Below are 18,999 nucleotides of genomic sequence, written 5' to 3' on the forward strand. Positions count from 1 at the left end.
AACTCTAAACCTTTAACTCAATATCAGTTTTCAAGCATGCTAAACATGTGTTTATCATTTTTGAACATGCCTACATCTAGTGGTGTTTATAAATCCCATTCCTTCAGAATTGGCGGGGCCACCCATTTATATTTAAGTGGCGTGAATGAATCTGAAATTAAAATCATGGGTAGATAGAATTCCTCCGCTTACAAATCATACATCAGACCAATTCTTTAAGTGTAAATTATAATATGTACTGATTACAAATTATTTCAGATGGCATATGGGTTGTCGGATCATCTATAATTCATTGGGCCCAGAAATATGCACAACAAAATATCGATGACAACTTGGGACTAACATCACAAAGAATAATTTGGCAGGGAATTAGGGGCATGGTTTGGTCTCGGTTGTACCAGACTATCAAAGAAATGCTAAGGCAATGTAATAGACATCCAACACTTTTAGTTATACATTGTGGTGGCAACGATATTGGCAACCCTCGTAATACACTAAAGGGCTTACAAAAGTACATGAAGTTGACCGTGTCTAAAATAACAAGGCTATTGCCAAAGACAATAATTGTATGGTCACATATCTTGCCACGTAGAAATTGGTCATTATGCCTTTCGAACAAAGATGGGGAAAATTGGAGAACTAGATTAAATTCAGCTCTTGCTACATTTGTTGTTAAAAAGGTATGTGGGGCCTCCATAAAATATCCTGATATTTTAAGTACACAGGGTACCCTATTTCGAAAAGATGGCATACATTTGTCTGACTTGGGAAATGAACTATTTGTAACTTCTTTGAAAAATGCATTGTTGCAATTCATGTCATCCACTGACAGATTGGCAAATCTAAAATGCTAGCCGTTGATTGATTTTTAGGGAACTGAGAGCGATTGCTTTTATCGAATTTCATTAAATGTAAACAACATTTAACCATACTTTTTTTAAATTTAATTTGGTTATTAGTTTTTAAGTTTTTCTACATATAAATGGTATACTTAGTAAAATACCAATTCTGCTGCCTTTAAACAGGAACTAACATTTTAAGATTTAAAAATGTTGACCAAAACTTATGAAAAATTTAAAACATTTAACTTTTAACATGTAACTAGATGCTCCGGAATATGGACACAGCAAACATCCCATATAGCGTACATCAGTGTCCTAAATGTCCGGGAGATACAGAGTACCATTGTATATCATGTACATGTTATCTGTGCCCCAGTGTAAAGAGAAGCATGTAAAAGATCTGAAAACAATAGACCATGATGTTGTGACTCGCCGAGATAAAATAAACTACACCCCAACAGAGGAGATCTGTGCGAGACATTCTAGCAATGTATATAAAATTATTATGAACCTTGTAAACTCCCGGTCAGCTACCATTGTAGAAAACATAGAAATCACAGACAAGTAGATGTAAGAACAGCATTTGAAACAAAGCGACAACAATACAGAGGAACCATTCATGCTATCAGAAGTGAGGCTCTCTTTTACAGACCTTTTCTCTTCCCACCTGAAAACAATAGACCATGATGTTGTGACTCGCCGAGATAAAATAAACTACACCCCAACAGAGGAGATCTGTGCGAGACATTCTAGCAATGTATATAAAATTATTGTGAACCTTGTAAACTCCCGGTCAGCTACCATTGTAGAAAACATAGAAATCACAGACAAGTAGATGTAAGAACAGCATTTGAAACAAAGCGACAACAATACAGAGGAACCATTCATGCTATCAGAAGTGAGGCTCTCTTTTACAAACCTTTTCTCCTCCCACCAATCAAAGCTGATTTGAAAATATGTCAGACAGATTTCTCCCTCTATCAATCAGATATGTTAACAAAGGCCCGGACACTGAAGAATCTCATTGACAAAGTGAAAAAAAATTTCATGCACAATGTGTTTTGTGACTTTAATTTCAAACACATATGTTTAAAACAGAAGATATAAATGAGTCGACACATCGTTAGCCTTCAGAGATATGAACACAGATATGAACAGTCAGCATTTCGTCCACTTCAATTCCTTTCATCCAAAAAGATCCGCCTGTCCCAAATACATTTTACACCCCACATCAGCGAACTCTCTATGACAGAGTCACTCCTCAACAAGGAGGATGTGATGGAGTCATTAATTGTAATAAAAATCAAAGAGAGAGGAAACCGACGGGTAGGAAACGAGTATCTGCCAAAACTGACATATCCCCCCGTATTACATCAATCTCTCACAGTGGCAGATGTTCATGTTTGTTTACACATGTCCAGTGTGACATCAGACCGGGTCTGGATCAGTGATCATTTAAACAATCTCATCTTGACAAAAACAACCGGTGACACTAAATATCGTGTGCGTGGTTTCTGTAAGAATTTACATGGATGGAACACATTAAACAGTGAAAATGAACTGTTTTATATTGATGAAAATTTTAACATCAACAAAGTGTCCAAGGATATGAAAACATTAACCACGTTTATAGAAGTAACAGACTTGACACAGGAACCACGATGTGTGTACTGCTCCCCGTCGACTGGGGATCTACTGGTCGGGATGTTTAACTATCATACAATGACGGGCAATGTAACCAGGTACAACCACAGAGGACAAGTGACACAAATCATACAACACGACAACATAGGATTGGAACTGTATAATGATCCTTACTATATAATTCAGAACAACAATGGAGATGTCGTTGTGTCTGATTATGACAATGAGTTTGGTGCTGTAGTGGTGACAGAGCAATGTACAGGAATACATCGTTTCTCCTACACAGGACCTTCATCATGATCAGGACTAAAGCCACGTGGAATCTGTACTGATTCGCTATCAAACATACTAGTGTGTAATGAATTGACAAGCACGGTACAGATAATAGACAAAGACGGTCATTTCCTGTCACATCTACTGATAAGAACATCAGGGATATTCTCTCCACGAAGTCTGAGTTATGATGTCAACACTCACTGTCTCTGGGTCGGATCATCAGACAACAACACAGTGGTTATATACAGGTACATCACCAGGCAGGACGCTCTGACAGGAAAGTCGGAGTTATAATCATTAACTTTAAAAAAAATACAGATAAGTAAGACTAATTAGATACAAAGGAACCTATGTTATGATGTTATGGTATAGCGAAACCATTCGCTTCATAATTTGCGTTTGTAAATGAGTAAAATTTTTATCAGTTGATATCTGATGAAATATTTAGTAACTGGTTATGATTTTTAATATATTATGTCTGTAAACAGGAACAAAATCACTAGATGAGTGAGCAAAAGTGTTAAATTGTTAGATTATATTTTATCATATCTTGTAAAAGTATACCATTGTTTAGATTAAAGAGCAGAGACTTGTGATTAGTCTATTGAACTATGTAAAACATACTTTATTGAAAATCATGTCAATAATACATTATACAGTGGTCACAACGTTATTGTTGACAAGCCAATCGTGTTAAATCGTTCGTGTAACGTGGGTGATCGTTCGTGTAACGTGCGGGATCGTGCGTGTATCAGGAAAATTGGTTTGCGTTTTTTACCGTGCGTGTTCGTGCGTGATCGTGCGGTTTTTTCGTTTTGAAATTTTTTTTACGGAATGCCAGGATTTATTCTTAAATCAAAGACAAGTAGTTTTTGTAAAACAATGTGAATTTAAAATGTTTTATTATATAAGAACATTGACAGTTGTTAACATTCATTCTCTCTTTCGTCCTTACATACATTTTTTTTATTTCTATAGCTCATTCAATCCTTTGTTCGGTCGAGTTAGTTTTGCTTAATTTTATAATCAGCTTATATCAAGCATCAATTGTGTCTTGACAAATACTTTCAATTATATTAGCAAAAGCGACACGTTGAATGAAAGCGGCCAAGCTTACCCATTCCCCGTTTTAAACTAAACGATTATTCCCAACGTTTTTCTTTCAAAATGAAAATACGATACTTATTATTATCTAGTAGATTGTATACACATTTGTTTGAAAACAAATTTATTTAGACGCTTTAAAATTTAGAATAAATTGAAATAAATCAATTATTTACTGTAGATTATGAAAATATTGGATGTGAAAAATCGAAATTCTATGGAACAAGGTAACAAATTTACCTGTATCAGGCATAATTAAATCGTACGTAAGAGAATTAAATTACAAAAACAGTCAACTCGTATGTAAATAATTTTGTGTAGTTTATACATTATCTTCATTTCAATTACACGTAATTTTCTTTAACTTATGATTGAAGTTAATATTTGTAATGGAGACAAAAAATTAATTTGTGTGTGAATCCTTTATATTTGTGTATTGATGTGTAAAAGTTTTAACTCGTAAAATACAAAACAGTGCATGACTAAAGTACATAACGCTTTTCAATCACACACACACATTAAACAATACAAATTAAAGTAACACGTTTCCTTAATTCTAATCTTAAAAATTAATTTTGATTTTGCGTGTTTAATGGTGTAGAATCGTTCGGTTGCGTGTTTTATCGTTTTTGTTCGTGTATCGTGAAGATTCAGTAAGTTAGTGATCGTCCGTGTATCGTGCGTGATCGTTCATGTATCGTGCGTGATCGTTCGTGTATCAGAATCGTGCGTGTCGTTTGTCAACAATAACGTTGCTACCACTGTATAATATATTGCTTATGTCTGATGTTTGTAGATCTGCATCAAGCCACTGCTGATGTGATGGAGTCAAACACAGGGATAAAAGAACCACATCAGGGAAACCAGTGTCAGCTAAAACTATTGTCTCCCCCCGAGTTACTTTACTGTTTTATTGTAACAGGGGTCGATGGTTGTTATCACATATCCTGTGTTACATCAGACCGGGTCTGGGTAAGTGATGATGAAAACAATTTAATCCTAACAAACACAACAGGCGTCCCCCTTCATCATGTGGCGGATTTATGTACTGATGATGATTTATTTGGATAACATACAGTGACCAGTGAAAATGGATTGATTTATATAGATAAGAATTATAACATCAACAAACTGTCACAAGATATGAACACAACCACCACATTCATAGAGGCACTATACCCAACATGGACACCAGTATGTGTGTACTGGTCAGTGATCACTAGGGATCTACTGGTCGGGATGAATAATTATAGGGAAGGAAAAGTAACCCGGTACAACCAAAGTGGAGAACTGACACAAACCATATCACACGACAACACAGGGCTTCAACTCTATAATGCACTTACCTATGTAATAGAGAACAATAATGGGGATGTCGTGGTGTCTGACGAAACAGCGTTAGTGGTGACAGAGCGTGGAGGAAGATATCGTTTCTCCTACACAAGACATCAAAAAGGTTCAGGGCTTCTGCCACGCGGAATTTGTACTGACGCGCTGTCACACATTCTGGTGTGTGATGATAAAACCAAAACAGTACAGATGATTGATAGGGATAGTCAGTTCATGCTAATTCTACTTACAAAATCACAATTAATCGGTAAACCATGCAGTCTGAGTTATGATGTCAATACTCACTCTCTCTGGGTTGGATCATACAACAACAAGGTGTATGTCTACAGGTATATAGGTAAAGAGGACGCTCTGACAAGTAAGTCTGGGTCATTATAATTATTCACGTTAGTTATATATAGATTAATAAGCCACACAGTCCATGTTAATTTACAAGTCAATAAGACACTTGTATGACATTTTTTTCAGTGAAATTCTTTGTCAATATTAAAGTATCATTGTTACTGATTTACATTAGTTGTATCTACCGCTCTCAACAAATTCAACCTCGCTAAGAAATGTACAACTTACATGACAAAAATGTCAATAACAAACTGTCAACCATCCCAAAAATCCATTAAACGAAATACAAATTCAAAGCAGAGCAACACGGACCTAAAAAAAAAAGATAAAAGTAGGATCAGGTGTCTAGGCGAAGTGAGCATTCTCTGCTGACTGGTCACATCTGCCGTGTGCTCTTTGTCGTAACACTATTGCCATTTTTTCGACAAATGAGCTAACGTATTACGACCTTTTTACGTCCATTGCCATCCGTCGTATATTAACATCCGGATATTCTTAGCTTCCTCTCTGAAACTACTCGGTTATTTTGACCAGAATAAGTGTCTAGCAGTGATAAGGCAAGGTGAACATAAGTGTGAAAATCATGACCCCAACCCCCTGTTGGCTATAACGTGTCTTGAATAATACAAAACCTTCTTCTCAACTTCTCTACTTCCAAAGTATTTAAAAAAAAAGAGAATGAATTATTACGATGTTCATCATATACTCTACCAAAATTATTAAATGTTTGGCCCCTAGGTTAGGCCATGAAGTGCGTTAGTTTGGCCAAATTGTAAAAAAAAATATTTTAAAAACTGTACTAAGAAAACAAAATATTGCTCTCTACCTCCATAAATATTTTTTAAAAAAAATTAAATGCATGACTATAATTGAAATACATTGTTCGTTGCTCTGGGATTTAGTTCTTTATGAGAAGGGCAAATATGGCAGACAAAAGAAAATGTACTGAATCTAAGAAAGTACCCTTTTTCCACCCCGTGGTAGTGGAAGATAAATATCATTCATAATTATGATATGTTTGACGCTTTTTCTATATTTTGCGTAATCCATGGCTACTGGGCAAGAGTTCAGTCTCTAAAGATAGAGTCAATATTGCCATAAAGAAAAATGCTTTAGTGTAATTATATTTTTTCTTCATATTCATAGTCAAGGATATAAACCAAATGCATTTGTTATTATGTCCACGTGTATAATTGTGAAATGTACTGCTTATAGAGTGGAGGCTCGGGTTTTTTGTTGGGTGTGGGAGCATGTAAGGACAAATTATGAGCACGTAATTATTTATTTTACTTGGATCACTTGTGTAAACTATTACTGTTGGTCATAATGCCATTAACACATTTTCACTAATTGGCCACTTGTTTTTAGCTCACCTGAGCCAAAGGCTCAAGTGAGCTTTTCTGATCACAATTTGTCCGTTGTCTGTCGTCGTTGTCGTCGTCGTCGTTGTAAACTTTTCACATTTTCATCTTCTTCTCAAGAACCACTGGGCAGATTTCAACCAAATTTGGCACAAAGCGCCACTAGGTGAAGGGGATTCAAGTTTGTTCAAATGAAGGGCCACGCCCTTTTTAAAGGGGAGATAATTGAGAATTATTGAAAATTTGTTGGTATTTTTCAAAAATCTTCTTCTCAAAAACTAATCGGCCTGAAAAGCTTACACTTGTGTGGAGGCATCATCAGGTAGTGTAGATTCAAGTTTGTTCAAATCATGGTCCCCGGGGGTAGGGTGGGGCCACAATTGGGGATCAAGTTTTACATAGGAATATATAGAGAAAATCTTTAAAAATTTTCTTCTCAAAAACTATCAGGCCAGAAAGATTCAAATTAAAATGGGAGCATCCTTATGTAGTGTAGATTCAATTTTGTTCAAATCATGGTCCCCGGGGGTAGGGTGGGGCCACAATTGGGGGATCAAGTTTTACATAGGAATTTAAAGAGAAAATCTTTTAAAAAATTTTAAAAACTATTAGGCCAGAAAAGCTCAAATTAAAATGGAAGCATCCTCAGGAAGTGTTTATTCAATTTCGTTCAAATCATGGTCCCCGGGGGTAGGGTGGGGCCACAATTGGGGGATCAAGTTTTACATAGGAATATATAGAGAAAATCTTTAAAAATTTTCTTCTAAAAAACTATTAGGCCAGAAAAGCTCAAATTTGAGTGGAAGCATCCTCATGTAATGTAGATTCAAGTTTGTTCAAATCATGGTCCCCGGGGGTAGGGTGGGGCCACAATTGGGGGATCAAGTTTTACATAGGAATATATAGAGAAAATCTTTAAAAATTTTCTTCTCAAAAACTATCAGGCCAGAAAGATTCAAATTAAAATGGGAGCATCCTTATGTAGTGTAGATTCAATTTTGTTCAAATCATGGTCCCCGGGGGTAGGGTGGGGCCACAATTGGGGGGATCAAGTTTTACATAGGAATATATAGAGAAAATCTTTAAAAATCTTCTTCTCAAAAAGTATTTGGCCAGAAAAGCTCAAATTAAAATGGAAACATCCTCAGGAAGTGTAGATTCAATTTTGTTCAAATCATGGTCCCCGGGGGTAGGGTGGGGCCACAATTGGGGGGATCAAGTTTTACATAGGAATATATAGAGAAAATCTGTTAAAAAATTTCTTTTAAAAACTATTAGACCAGAAAAGCTCAAATTAAAATGGATGCATCCTCAGGAAGTGTTGATTCAAGTTTGTTCAAATCATGGTCCCCGGGGGTAGGGTGGGGCCACAATTGGGGGATCAAGTTTTACATAGGAATATATAGAGAAAATCTTTAAAAATTTTCTTCTCAAAACCTATTAGGCCAGGAAAGCTCAATGTTGAGTGGAGGCATCATCAGGTAAGGTAAATTCAAGTTTGTTCAAATCATGGTCCCCGGGGGTAGGGTGGGGCCACAATTGGGGGATCAAGTTTTACATAGGAATATATAGAGAAAATCTTTCAAAATTTTCTTCTCAAAAACTATTAGGCCAGGAAAGCTCAATGTTGAGTGGAGGCATCATCGGGTAAGGTAAATTCAAGTTTGTTCAAATCATGGTCCCCGGGGGTAGGGTGGGGCCACAATTGGGGGATCAAGTTTTACATAGGAATATATAGAGAAAATCTTTAAAAATTTTCTTCTCGAAAACTATTAGGCCAGAAAAACTCAAATTAAAATGGAAGCATCCTCAGGAAGTGTTAATTCAAGTTTGTTCAAATCATGGTCCCCGGGGTTAGGGTGAGGCCACAATTGGGGGATCAAGTTTTACAATCCTTAAAAATATTCTGGGAAAGTTTTCGGTCCAAAACTCAGTACTTAGTGTGAAAGCACAGGTTATGAGATTAAAGGTAGATTTAAGTTTGATGAAACCATGATTCCCTAGAGAAGAGTGGGGCCACGAAGAGGGGAGGGGGGGGGGTTTATAGGAATAGAGAAAAATCTTCTTACAGGTACAACACCAAAAAGGGCTTTACTAAAAAATAAGAGGTGCAGATTTTCAATTTTTTTTAGCAAGATCTACTGTACTCAGTTGTCAAGATATTTTGATACTGTAATGCTAATTTGATCAGAATTAAGGCAATTGTTGCTCAGGTGAGCGATGTGGCCCCTGGGCCTCTTGTTAGTAATTGTTTTAATCATTGCAATTAAATTATTGTGAAATATTCTACATATACTGTCTTGTTAATTAAAGACAAATTCTTCATGTTAAACTGTTGTTATGAAGTCATCAAGTATAGTAAAAAACAAACAAAATATGTAATTGTTGCAGGCGTATTAGGTATACATGTTTTTTATCAAGGTAACTATGAATAAAAAAAAAAGAAAAAAAAGTTAATACTTATGAAATTTTTTTGTAATAGATACATGTGTGATGAATATAAGAATATTACGAAAGCCGAGAAGGATCATTCGAGATTCGAGATTCAAAATACGAGATTCGATATACGAGATTCAAGATTCGAAATTCGAGATTCAATATCTAAATTAACCAATCAAATCATGGATCTGAAATCTGTAACCTAGCAACATCAAACTGTTTTAAATAAAGATCGTTCATACATGCTCTTTCCTACAAATAAATGTCTTAATAGCTCTTATATAGTGGCTATAAAATGGTTAAATTAACATTGATGATTAAACCCCACACAGAATAAACAATTAAATTAGGGATAACACTGTGGGCTTTGCGAATCTCAGAGTTTTTGTTTGCCCTGTATGTATTTTCCCCCGAACAATTTTAACCCGATGTGTATTCGCCCCAACTGTTTAAAAATCGGCTCGCGAAGAAAGACCTGTTTAATCTAAATAATTAAAACTGAGTGTGGTTTTAGCTATGAAACGAAATTCAATGAAATAATCGACATGTCAAAATATAGGTTAAGATAAAGTTTAAAACCATAAAAGATATAATGATTTACAACCTCAATGACAACAATCCAGATAGGAATAGTGTATTGTATAGACAGAGACAAAGATAGACAGCTAGAGACAGAGAAAGAAAGAGAGAGTTTTGTAGTGTCAAATTATATTTTGATTTAGACTTTAAAATTGATTTGATTTGATACAAGCATATATAGACAATAATTAAGCCTCTAAAAGGAGAAAAGAGAGGAGGTAGCTAGGGTAGGGCAGACCAACTAGCAAGCTTTAATATTAACGATGTTAGCGCACATGTGATTTACATCCTCTCTCTCTCTCTCTCTCTCTCTCTCTCTCTCTTTCTTTCTCTCTCTCTCTCTCTTACACCACCTAGCATTTCCTTTTCCGTGAGGGGGTTTGGGGTATTCGTGATGTCTTACATTAACTAGCAAAAATGATAAAAAAAAACGATGAAATTCTTTTTAAATTGTGTTCGGATGTTGTACTCAATAATCTGTTTTCAGTATATACATTTCAAAGGGGGGGGGGGGGGGGCTATATAGTCCTAATTAATTTGTCAGTTAATCTGCCCCCACTTTGTTTTCTCTTCGTTTTCCAGGCTTTTTTTTTTAATTGGCTCGGCAAATTATTATAAAACTTTCTGTGTAGCTCCTTAACGATGCACTGTAGATAAATTATGAGTAGTTTTACTTATGATAAACAGGCACATACCCGTACTTGATTTTTAATTTGACTCTTTTAATCGGATTTAATTTTCCAAAAAATATAGGGTAGGAAAGAGTAGACGGGACTTTTTTTGCGCATATCCTACTGTACCATTCATTCAACACAGGTATTAGCACTCATCGAGTTCGACTTGCTTTCCTTTTTTTATCCACTGGATTTAAAGCTATTAATTTTTGAAAATATTTTGAATTTATGTTCTGATTAAATATAAATTAGAGCTGCGCTGGTGCATCTATGTACCCAAATGGACTAAAATATAACTAAATGAATCTAAACATTTTGACAAAATTAGTTTTAAACGTACGACTCATTTTTCGGATATGATTTATATGTAATTATTGTCAATTTTGGTGCGGGGAAGGGGGGGAAGGAAACTACAGATCTTAGCTTGGCTGTGATACATATGCTTGTCTATACCTTTTATTCTTTCTTGTTGATATATCAATGAATGAATTATAACAAAATACAACAATTAATTTTTAAATATTCATGTACAATCAAATTTTAAAAAAAAGTTTTACTGTTCTCTGCACAAGAAATCGGCAATGTGAACAAACTGGCACCATATCATCCCTATCTTTAATTGTAGAGAATAGGTATCCTTCTATATTGAAAACAATTCCAAAGGTAAGACTCATTAAAAAAAAAAAGTTGTTTACTGAGGAAAAGGAAAAAAAAAAATTTAATAATTAATAATTCCGTATGATGTGATACTATCTCAATGATTTGTTTATCATCATAGTACTAGTGTATGACTGTATGCATACTTAAAAAAGATAAGTAATGCTTATATTTATTGGTGAAACCGGACTGATTATTTATATTTAGATTATTTTGATACATGTACTAATCTTCATGCGCGGATCTAGAAAGGAGGGGGTCAGGGGACCTGTACCCCCTCCTCGGGAAAATTGGAGCTTAATAAATTTACTTAGTAAAATTATTCAAAATTGGCCTAGGACCCCCCTACAGAAAAAATTCGCTACGCCTATGAAGATCTCTACCATAACCGATTTTTTACACAAAAGGGGTGAATAAACCCGGGGTTTAAACTATTACTGGTGGTGAAATACCCCAGGGTTCAAACGCATCATGTGAAAATGCACCAGGGCAAACAAAATCACTTAGATCCGCAAAGCACACTGCATTATTACTAGTCTACTTAGATATTCTGTGTAAAAGTAAATGCAAATAATTATTAAGTTAGGTAGGGAGAAGTGAACATAGCATTTATTTGTATATAAGAGCATGTACGGATAATCTTTATTTAGAACAGTTTTATGTCGCTAGGATACATATTTTCAGACCCTTGATTTGATTGGTTAATTTAGATATTGAATCTCGAATTTCGAATCTTGAATCTCGTATTTCGAATCTCGTATTTTGAATCTCGAATCTCGAATGATCCTTCTCGGCTTTCGTAGAATATGCTTTATGGATGTTATTATATTGATATGATTTGGAATAATCAAAAGTCAATAATATCCTTTTGTAGGTAAAAACAGACTGGGTACTGTTGGGGAAGCCATGTCGAGCTCAACATCAGCCGTAGAATATTGACAGGTTGTAAATGTTTGTTCAAGTGTAGTCTGCTTTTAAAACTACTCATTTTTGCAGCTGCATTTGCACCTGAAATTGACTTGTGTATATTTCACATGGACTGAAAAAAAAATCACGGATTCGTCGTAAATATATGAATTTCAAAGGAAGAATATTTATTTTGTGTGTTTTCAGTAAAAAAAACTATGACTAGGATTACATGAATCAATGAACAGGTGGATTAAACAACAATATTTCATGATCTCAGTTATTTAGTTCCAAACAATTTGATGATTTCTTAAAATGCTTTATTACAGAAAACGTAAAGGCTGAAAACAAAACCACCAAGTTAAGATAATATATGAAAAAAACATTTGTCATCAACTTTCCCAATACTTTTTGCGTCGGTACATACATTTGCTTTGTCCCTAATCAATGATTTCATGGGGGTTTTTAAAATAAGGGTGACCCAACAACACCCAGATAATAACCACCCTTTTCGAGTAAGCTGTCCCCGTTAACATTTCATATTTACTCTAAATAGTAGAGAAAGTGACGATGTTATAGAAAATATGAAAACATTCAAAGTACATTGAATACTTTTTTTTAAATACGTCAAACATGTATAATGTCGTAATAGTTCGTGATTGAAAACACTGACAAAATTGAAATGCTATGAAAAATGTCTTAATAGAACATTGTTTATTTCAAGGTTAAATGGTTATTTTACGATAAACAATCATTTTATGACTAACTTAGATTTTGACTGAAGTCTGAACTTACTTCATTATCCTAGGGCCAGGTCTTTTTTTAATGTTAATAAACGTTAATAAGATCAAGCCCATAAAGCTAGACTGTTTAATATACCATTTAGTTTTCAAGTTTCCAATTCAAACACATAAAAATTTTAAACTTTTTCTTTGAAACTAAAATATTTTTTGTAAAACAGAATGAATTGTCAATGAATTATGATTATCAGTTAATGTAGTTTATTCATCAACGCTTGAACTACATGTATATACATATACAATTATAAAAGATTTCAGTATATATTTAACCTTATTGTAGTAAACACTTTCACTAGTATTATGTAATATGGATAACAATTATATATCTATTTGATTCACAACCACAACTTCAACCACAATCTCAGCTTAAATGTAAAAAATCAGAAAATACTTTTGATTTAGAAAAAAAAAATTATCGCAGGGTTTTATTTTTGATGATGAGATGGAATAACTCCAACTTTTGTAATTCATCATCAATGATATTAATATAGATTACTTTTTTTCTCTTTGCTTAAAAACAGTTTCAATATTGTCATAAAGAAGGCGGACGAAAGTAATACTATAGTTATAATGGACAGAAATCAGAATATATCTGAGGCGGAGCGTCACTTAGTCTCAAAACATTACATTTAAGTTCAAAACCCTGACTTACAACACTTGCACAATCTAATTCAAAATATCCATAGATAAAAATACTCTATGATTTCTAAAAGAACAAAATCCGCTGCTTGAATGCGGTTATTACTACCTGCTCCCTAAAATACACACAATTCAGGACAACATACGAAATGCCCTCCTTATTGAGCTATGTGGCATCAAACGGCTACCCCCCCCCCTCCCGGACGGCCAGTTATTGCTCAATGCAACACACCAACAAGAAAAATTGGGCCATACTGTGATTATTTTTTTATCCCCATCGTACAATAACAGTCAACCTATATCAAGGACACAACTGATTTTATCAATAAGATCGAATCTCAACAACTCCCTACTGATGCGCTACTGATCACTTATGATGTAACCAGTATGTAAAAAAACACTAAATTTGAAGAATTACTAAATGCCGTTGTACTTGCCTTTACCAATGCTGAAAAGAGCAATTTAAACATACCGCATCCAGATGTCGGAGATTTAATCTTCCTGTTCAGATGCGTATTAGAAAATAATTACTTCGAATTTGACGGGAACTACTGCAATCAAATCATAAGATGTAGCATGGATGCAATACCCTCGCCAGATATTACGGATTTATATGAGAATATACGAATTCACTCGATATATAGAATCTCAATTTCAGTATTCAAAATACTACCGGTATTTCACGGAAGATTCTGAGATGATGGATTTATCCTTTTTGATGGACCAAAAAAGGAAAATCCTTGAGTCTTTGTTATCTTCATATCTTCATAACTTCATATCATATCCTTTATCAAACTTACTAATGATTTTCAATACCTTCATAAAAATAGCGCACACAACGTTCCTCAAACGAGAATAGATCAGGCAGTTGAGAAACACAAACGATCCATCAACCCTCAACATAATTCTACAGACTTCAGAGGACAGTTATCAAAGAGAGGTCATTCTGAGAGGGAAATAAATCCGATCATTGACGAAATCTAAGGAAACGAAAGGAAACTCTTACTGAGTAAAACAGAAAAATCAAACTCAAAACATCCATACGTCAAGGTTACACAATTTAACCCCCGCGTCGAAGGGTTAAAAAACGTATACTGAAGTACTGGAACATTTTGAAGACGAATTCAACTTGCAAAAAGTTATTTTACACGACACCTATCATTGAATACAGCAAACACACAAATATTTTTCGGATATGATTTATATGTAATTATTGTCAATTTTGGTGCGGGGAAGGGGGGGAAGGAAACTACAGATCTTAGCTTGGCTGTGATACATATGCTTGTCTATACCTTTTATTCTTTCTTGTTGATATATCAATGAATGAATTATAACAAAATACAACAATTAATTTTTAAATATTCATGTACAATCAAATTTTAAAAAAAAGTTTTACTGTTCTCTGCACAAGAAATCGGCAATGTGAACAAACTGGCACCATATCATCCCTATCTTTAATTGTAGAGAATAGGTATCCTTCTATATTGAAAACAATTCCAAAGGTAAGACTCATTAAAAAAAAAAAGTTGTTTACTGAGGAAAAGGAAAAAAAAAAATTTAATAATTAATAATTCCGTATGATGTGATACTATCTCAATGATTTGTTTATCATCATAGTACTAGTGTATGACTGTATGCATACTTAAAAAAGATAAGTAATGCTTATATTTATTGGTGAAACCGGACTGATTATTTATATTTAGATTATTTTGATACATGTACTAATCTTCATGCGCGGATCTAGAAAGGAGGGGGTCAGGGGACCTGTACCCCCTCCTCGGGAAAATTGGAGCTTAATAAATTTACTTAGTAAAATTATTCAAAATTGGCCTAGGACCCCCCTACAGAAAAAATTCGCTACGCCTATGAAGATCTCTACCATAACCGATTTTTTACACAAAAGGGGTGAATAAACCCGGGGTTTAAACTATTACTGGTGGTGAAATACCCCAGGGTTCAAACGCATCATGTGAAAATGCACCAGGGCAAACAAAATCACTTAGATCCGCAAAGCACACTGCATTATTACTAGTCTACTTAGATATTCTGTGTAAAAGTAAATGCAAATAATTATTAAGTTAGGTAGGGAGAAGTGAACATAGCATTTATTTGTATATAAGAGCATGTACGGATAATCTTTATTTAGAACAGTTTTATGTCGCTAGGATACATATTTTCAGACCCTTGATTTGATTGGTTAATTTAGATATTGAATCTCGAATTTCGAATCTTGAATCTCGTATTTCGAATCTCGTATTTTGAATCTCGAATCTCGAATGATCCTTCTCGGCTTTCGTAGAATATGCTTTATGGATGTTATTATATTGATATGATTTGGAATAATCAAAAGTCAATAATATCCTTTTGTAGGTAAAAACAGACTGGGTACTGTTGGGGAAGCCATGTCGAGCTCAACATCAGCCGTAGAATATTGACAGGTTGTAAATGTTTGTTCAAGTGTAGTCTGCTTTTAAAACTACTCATTTTTGCAGCTGCATTTGCACCTGAAATTGACTTGTGTATATTTCACATGGACTGAAAAAAAAATCACGGATTCGTCGTAAATATATGAATTTCAAAGGAAGAATATTTATTTTGTGTGTTTTCAGTAAAAAAAACTATGACTAGGATTACATGAATCAATGAACAGGTGGATTAAACAACAATATTTCATGATCTCAGTTATTTAGTTCCAAACAATTTGATGATTTCTTAAAATGCTTTATTACAGAAAACGTAAAGGCTGAAAACAAAACCACCAAGTTAAGATAATATATGAAAAAAACATTTGTCATCAACTTTCCCAATACTTTTTGCGTCGGTACATACATTTGCTTTGTCCCTAATCAATGATTTCATGGGGGTTTTTAAAATAAGGGTGACCCAACAACACCCAGATAATAACCACCCTTTTCGAGTAAGCTGTCCCCGTTAACATTTCATATTTACTCTAAATAGTAGAGAAAGTGACGATGTTATAGAAAATATGAAAACATTCAAAGTACATTGAATACTTTTTTTTAAATACGTCAAACATGTATAATGTCGTAATAGTTCGTGATTGAAAACACTGACAAAATTGAAATGCTATGAAAAATGTCTTAATAGAACATTGTTTATTTCAAGGTTAAATGGTTATTTTACGATAAACAATCATTTTATGACTAACTTAGATTTTGACTGAAGTCTGAACTTACTTCATTATCCTAGGGCCAGGTCTTTTTTTAATGTTAATAAACGTTAATAAGATCAAGCCCATAAAGCTAGACTGTTTAATATACCATTTAGTTTTCAAGTTTCCAATTCAAACACATAAAAATTTTAAACTTTTTCTTTGAAACTAAAATATTTTTTGTAAAACAGAATGAATTGTCAATGAATTATGATTATCAGTTAATGTAGTTTATTCATCAACGCTTGAACTACATGTATATACATATACAATTATAAAAGATTTCAGTATATATTTAACCTTATTGTAGTAAACACTTTCACTAGTATTATGTAATATGGATAACAATTATATATCTATTTGATTCACAACCACAACTTCAACCACAATCTCAGCTTAAATGTAAAAAATCAGAAAATACTTTTGATTTAGAAAAAAAAAATTATCGCAGGGTTTTATTTTTGATGATGAGATGGAATAACTCCAACTTTTGTAATTCATCATCAATGATATTAATATAGATTACTTTTTTTCTCTTTGCTTAAAAACAGTTTCAATATTGTCATAAAGAAGGCGGACGAAAGTAATACTATAGTTATAATGGACAGAAATCAGAATATATCTGAGGCGGAGCGTCACTTAGTCTCAAAACATTACATTTAAGTTCAAAACCCTGACTTACAACACTTGCACAATCTAATTCAAAATATCCATAGATAAAAATACTCTATGATTTCTAAAAGAACAAAATCCGCTGCTTGAATGCGGTTATTACTACCTGCTCCCTAAAATACACACAATTCAGGACAACATACGAAATGCCCTCCTTATTGAGCTATGTGGCATCAAACGGCTACCCCCCCCCCCTCCCGGACGGCCAGTTATTGCTCAATGCAACACACCAACAAGAAAAATTGGGCCATACTGTGATTATTTTTTTATCCCCATCGTACAATAACAGTCAACCTATATCAAGGACACAACTGATTTTATCAATAAGATCGAATCTCAACAACTCCCTACTGATGCGCTACTGATCACTTATGATGTAACCAGTATGTAAAAAAACACTAAATTTGAAGAATTACTAAATGCCGTTGTACTTGCCTTTACCAATGCTGAAAAGAGCAATTTAAACATACCGCATCCAGATGTCGGAGATTTAATCTTCCTGTTCAGATGCGTATTAGAAAATAATTACTTCGAATTTGACGGGAACTACTGCAATCAAATCATAAGATGTAGCATGGATGCAATACCCTCGCCAGATATTACGGATTTATATGAGAATATACGAATTCACTCGATATATAGAATCTCAATTTCAGTATTCAAAATACTACCGGTATTTCACGGAAGATTCTGAGATGATGGATTTATCCTTTTTGATGGACCAAAAAAGGAAAATCCTTGAGTCTTTGTTATCTTCATATCTTCATAACTTCATATCATATCCTTTATCAAACTTACTAATGATTTTCAATACCTTCATAAAAATAGCGCACACAACGTTCCTCAAACGAGAATAGATCAGGCAGTTGAGAAACACAAACGATCCATCAACCCTCAACATAATTCTACAGACTTCAGAGGACAGTTATCAAAGAGAGGTCATTCTGAGAGGGAAATAAATCCGATCATTGACGAAATCTAAGGAAACGAAAGGAAACTCTTACTGAGTAAAACAGAAAAATCAAACTCAAAACATCCATACGTCAAGGTTACACAATTTAACCCCCGCGTCGAAGGGTTAAAAAACGTATACTGAAGTACTGGAACATTTTGAAGACGAATTCAACTTGCAAAAAGTTATTTTACACGACACCTATCATTGAATACAGCAAACACACAAATATAGGAGATCTTTTGATTAAATCTCGCTTACAATAGGTACACTAAATTTGGATGCCTGCTGAGGCTTATTTTACCGCCGAAACACTCTACGACTACAATTATAACTACATGTATCTTTTCAATATTATTATGATGCAACGATCAGGTGTTGTTAAGAGTGTCAGGTCCTAGTATCTTAATATCAAGTCTTGTTGATTGATGTTGTTCATAATTTTAACAGTAAAAGGTAATTAAAGTCAAAAGTCAAAGTCTTTATTTATATATTTCATTTTTTTTTTGGTCATTTATATCAGTCTAAAAACAATTAAAATACGGTCTATGAGACAAATTCTTTGTACAACCTTAATGTCTAACATTACA

At 34.1% G+C, this 18,999-nt stretch overlaps 1 pseudogene; it reads left to right on the forward strand.

Moving 5' to 3' along the window:
• Positions 1-1,117: 1,117 nt before the first annotated feature.
• LOC128171672 (uncharacterized) lies at positions 1,118-12,427 on the forward strand (annotated as a pseudogene).
• The last annotated feature ends 6,572 nt before the right edge of the window (positions 12,428-18,999 follow it).

The sequence above is a fragment of the Crassostrea angulata genome, chromosome 2 (assembly GCF_025612915.1).
Source record: "Crassostrea angulata isolate pt1a10 chromosome 2, ASM2561291v2, whole genome shotgun sequence".
In the NCBI taxonomy this organism is placed as follows: Eukaryota; Metazoa; Mollusca; class Bivalvia; order Ostreida; family Ostreidae; genus Magallana; species Magallana angulata.